The sequence below is a fragment of the Physeter macrocephalus genome, chromosome 7 (assembly GCF_002837175.3).
Source record: "Physeter macrocephalus isolate SW-GA chromosome 7, ASM283717v5, whole genome shotgun sequence".
Classification (NCBI taxonomy): domain Eukaryota; kingdom Metazoa; phylum Chordata; class Mammalia; order Artiodactyla; family Physeteridae; genus Physeter; species Physeter macrocephalus.
This window is the reverse complement of record NC_041220.1, coordinates 129,247,084-129,251,985: the sequence shown is the minus strand read 5'-3', so window position 1 is coordinate 129,251,985 and position 4,902 is coordinate 129,247,084. Positions and strand designations below refer to the sequence as shown.

General features: G+C 47.1%; 1 pseudogene; it reads right to left on the bottom strand.

Annotated features, from left to right (window-relative positions):
- Positions 1 to 1,353: 1,353 nt before the first annotated feature.
- On the bottom strand, positions 1,354 to 2,827 carry LOC112063740 (monocarboxylate transporter 10-like; annotated as a pseudogene).
- Positions 2,828 to 4,902: the final 2,075 nt, after the last annotated feature.

The window sequence follows — 4,902 nt, the reverse complement described above, 5'->3', positions numbered from 1 at the left end:
AGGTGTTCTGTAGGAGTTGTTCCACATGTAGATGCATTTTTGATGTATTTGTGAGGAGGAAGGTGATCTCCACATCTTACTCCTCCACCATCTTGAATGTCCCCCTACAGTTGAATTTTGAGATCATTCAAAAGTATATTATATTTTAACAAATAAAAACTGAGACATTTAAAAACAAAATAAAATTTTAAAACCTGGTGAAATTTACACATTAACAAGAGAGAAAGACAGATATAGAGAACTAACCAGTGGTCACGCATGAGTGGGGAGAGAGGAGGAAGAGGGGCAAGACAGGGGGAAGGGCATCAAGAGGCACAAACTGTAATTTATTAAATAAATAGGTGACAATGATAAACTGCATAGCACAGGGAATATAGCCAATATTCTACAATAACTTTAAATGGAATATAATTTATAAAAATATTGAATCACTATGTTGTACACCTGAAATTAATACAATATTGTAAATCAACTATACTTCAATTTAAAAAAATGTAAGAAAGAAAAACATTACAGATATAGCTGGAATGAAAAAAAAAAACAAGAGAGAAGGAACAGATTTCCAATACACTAACTCTTTATGGCTTTTTCAGGACACTAATGATCCATCAGAGACCTCGGAGAGTTTATATGTAACTCTAAAATTCAAACAATTTGCTTTTTTCCTTTTCCTATAATAGTACTTATGCTGTTAATCAAATACAAGATAACTCTTGCTATAAATTTATACATTTGTCATGTTTTCTTCTGCTATGCTTAATGTTTATTGTAGGAAACAAAATTGAACATAAAACTATGTATATGTTCTGGGGACTTCCCTGGTGGTCCAGTGTGTAAGACTCCAGGCTCCCAACGCAGGGGGCCCGAGTTCGATCCCTGGTCAGGGAACTAGATCCAACATGCATGCTGCAACTAAGAAGCTCACCCACCACAACTAAGAGTCCAGCCCGCATGCTGCAACTAAACATCCCCCAACGAAGATCCCGTGTGCTGCAACTAAGACCTGGCACAGCCAAAATAAACAAACAAACAAAAAAAACTATGTATATGTTCTACTTGTCACAGGTTATGAAAAGCAATTCAATTTTCTCATATTCACACTGCACTAGAGACCAAAGGAGGAGATATAGAAGCTGGAAAAAAGGTTATGTGATGTCCTCTCATTCACATTAGCCCATTCCCTCCAGAGTCCTGTCTGTGGCTGTGCAGTATGCTCGAGTGGGGGCAATGGTCCAACACTGCCTCTGTTCTAGTTCTGAGGGAACAGAGGGGAAACTTACAAGGCAAAGAAGACTTTGGTCTTGGCCCAGAGTGGCTGATAATAAGCAGCACTCCACCCCTGAGGTGACCCCATCAAAGAACAGCAGACTCAAGTGAACCTAAGGCACAAAGTATCCAAAAAGTGAAAGTGGTATTCCAACTGTCCACACTGCATAGGCTGTCACACTGAAGACGGCAAAATTGAAAAAAATTGGGGGAGGACTGAACTTTCTCCTGGAAAAGAGGGAGAATCTGTTGCCTCCTTTGGTTCCACCATCTTTATCTTTGGCATGGGAGGCAAGGGGTAGATCTTACTTACCAGCCAGAAAGAGTACAAACATGAAGATACGGAGGACCCTTTAGTGTGTAAAAGAGGCCCCCGCTGTCAGTCAGAATCCTTAGAAGGAAAGGCAGCAAAATTGTGAAGATACTGTTGCCAGCGGTGACAATGCCATTCACCAGTCCAAGGCACTTCTTGAAATGGCATCCCCAAATGACCCATGAAGGCTGGTAGGCAAAGGAGCAGCCACAGGCAAACATGATTCTCTAGGTAAGGTACAGAGGCTCCGTGGAGCTTACAAAAGAACGGGGCATGGGGGCTTCCCTGGTGGCACAGTGGTTGAGAGTCCGCCTGCCGATGCAGGGGACAAGGGTTTGTGCCCCGGTCCGGGAGGATCCCACGTACCGCGGAGCGGCTGGGCCCGTGAGCCATGGCCGCTGAGCCTGCGCGTCCGGAGCCTGTACTCCACAACGGGAGAGGCCACAGCAGTGAGAGGCCCGAGTACCGCAAAAAAAAAGAACGGGGCATGAATCCAACAGCACCCGCCATGGCTGTTTTCTGACAACCAAACTTGCCTGTGAAGACGCTAATGGGCAGCACAAGGGTATCATCCCCATGGAGGGAGAACTTACCCACGCTGTCTTGAGAACCATCTTGTCATACTCCTTGGACCCGAAGGTCTTCATCATGGACGTGAAGAGCGCCCCGCAGGCGTTCTGGACGCCGAGCCACCCTCAGGGGCCTCACGTGTCTCAGGGAACTGGGCGCCAAGCGGCCCGCCAGCTCTACCTCCACGTTCTCGGCCGCCGCCGCCTCGGGGCCCTCCGAGGGTCCAGAGCCGGGCAGGAGGGCCACCTCCGCGGGCGCAGGGGCCCTGCAGGCTGCGCCTCGCTTGTCCCCCGCGCGGTGGCAGGCCCCTCCTGGGAGGGCACCGTGGCCGAGTTGGCCTCCTTGGGCCGGCACCAGGGGAGTGGGCGGGGCCGAGTTCCTGACGGGCTCAGGGAGGAGCCTCCGTGTGGGGCCGCTGAGCTAGAGAAGCCGTCGTGAGGGCGGAGGAGTCCGCCGGTGCGCAGGTCGCCCCCCAGTCCACAGCCCCAAACCAACTCTTTGTTTTTTTATTTTTATTAATACCTTGCAAAATACTAGACTAAATATATATAGCTACCTGTTATTTTAATCAAAGTAACTTTTAGTTTTATGAGTATTGTTTATATTTCAAATATTTGTTCAACAAGCCATCTTGAGAACCATCTTGTCATACTCCTTGGACCCGAAGGTCTTCATCATGGACGTGAAGAGCGCCCCGCAGGCGTTCTGGACGCCGAGCCACCCTCAGGGGCCTCACGTGTCTCAGGGAACTGGGCGCCAAGCGGCCCGCCAGCTCTACCTCCACGTTCTCGGCCGCCGCCGCCTCGGGGCCCTCCGAGGGTCCAGAGCCGGGCAGGAGGGCCACCTCCGCGGGCGCAGGGGCCCTGCAGGCTGCGCCTCGCTTGTCCCCCGCGCGGTGGCAGGCCCCTCCTGGGAGGGCACCGTGGCCGAGTTGGCCTCCTTGGGCCGGCACCAGGGGAGTGGGCGGGGCCGAGTTCCTGACGGGCTCAGGGAGGAGCCTCCGTGTGGGGCCGCTGAGCTAGAGAAGCCGTCGTGAGGGCGGAGGAGTCCGCCGGTGCGCAGGTCGCCCCCCAGTCCACAGCCCCAAACCAACTCTTTGTTTTTTTATTTTTATTAATACCTTGCAAAATACTAGACTAAATATATATAGCTACCTGTTATTTTAATCAAAGTAACTTTTAGTTTTATGAGTATTGTTTATATTTCAAATATTTGTTCAACAAGCCATTCAACTATTGACTGAAAAAAAAGGTACAACTTGAAAGTTGAGAATTATGTTTTATTTGGCGAATTTTCTGAGGACTTAAGCCCAGAAGACAGCCTCCCATAAAGCTCTGAGGGACAGCTCCGGAAAGGTAAGAGAGGAGTTTTGCAACAAAAGCCAGGTAATCAGAACATAAAAGATTACTGTTAATAAAAGAAAACCAGGTGTCTCAAGTTTTTTAAGTTAGCTCTTGCTTTTCTAAGTATAGGAAGATGCAAGAGTCTGGGCTCACTGAAATCATTCCTTTGATGCACACGTTGGCTATCTAAGGCCAGGATCCAGTTCTTCTCCATCCTGAGACCCCTCAGGGCGCACCGTTGGGGGTGGCTGCAGTGGCTGAGGGCTTGTTGGATGGCAGCCCTTTTGTCTCCAACCTGAGCTCATTCCGGGCTCACCATTAGAGCCTGGTAGTGGCTGATGGCTGGATGGCCACAGCATCGTTTGTTTGCAGTTACAGTAGGCAGTTCGTAGTTCCTGTTGTTTTTGGTGTCTGTCCCCATTGGCTGAGGTTGGTTCAGTGGGTTGTGTAGGCTTCCTGGTGGAGGGGACTAGTGCCTGTGTTCTGGTGGATGAGGCTGGATCCTGTCTTTCTGGTGGGCAAGACTTCATCTGGTGGTGTGTTTTGGAGTGTCTGTGACCTTATGATTTTAGGCAGCCTCTCTGCTAATGGGTGGGGTTGTGTTCCTGTCTTGCTAGTTGTTTGGAATAGGGTGTCAGCACTGCAGCTTGCTGGTCATTGAGTGGAGCTGGGTCTTAGCATTGAGATGGAGATCCGTGGGAGAGCTTTTGCTGTTTGATATTATGTGGAGCCGGGAGGCCTCTGGTGGACCAATGTCCGAACTAGGCTCTCCCACCTCAGGGGCACAGGCCTGACACCTGGTTGGAGCACCAAAACCCTGTCAGCTACATGGCTCAGAAGAAAAGGGAGAAAAGAAAAAATAAAAGAAAGAAAATAAATAATAAAATAAATAGTTATTAAAATAAAATAATTTTAAATATATTGTTAAAATAAAAAATAAAAATGTAATTTAAAAAAGATAAAAGAATAAAATAAAAATAATTATTAAAAATATTTAAAAATTAAAAAGTAATGAAAAAGGAACAAAAAAAAGAAAGAAGAGAGCAACCAAACCAAAAAACAAATCCACCAATGATGACAAGTGCTTAAAACTATGTAAAAGCAAACAGAGAAAAATGGACAGCCGGAACCCTAGGACAAATGGTAAAAGTAAAGCTATACAGACAAAATCACACAAAGAAGCATACACATACACAATCACAAAAAGAGAAAAATGAAAAATATATGTACATTGCTGCTCCCAAAGTCCACCACCTCCATTCTGGGATGATTCATTGTCTATTCAGGTATTCTACAGATGCAGGTACATCAAATTGATTGTGGAGATTTAATCCGCTGCTCCTGAGGCTGCTGGGAGAGATTTCCCTTTCTCTTGTTTGTTTGCTCAGCTTCCGGGGTTCAGCTTTTGAC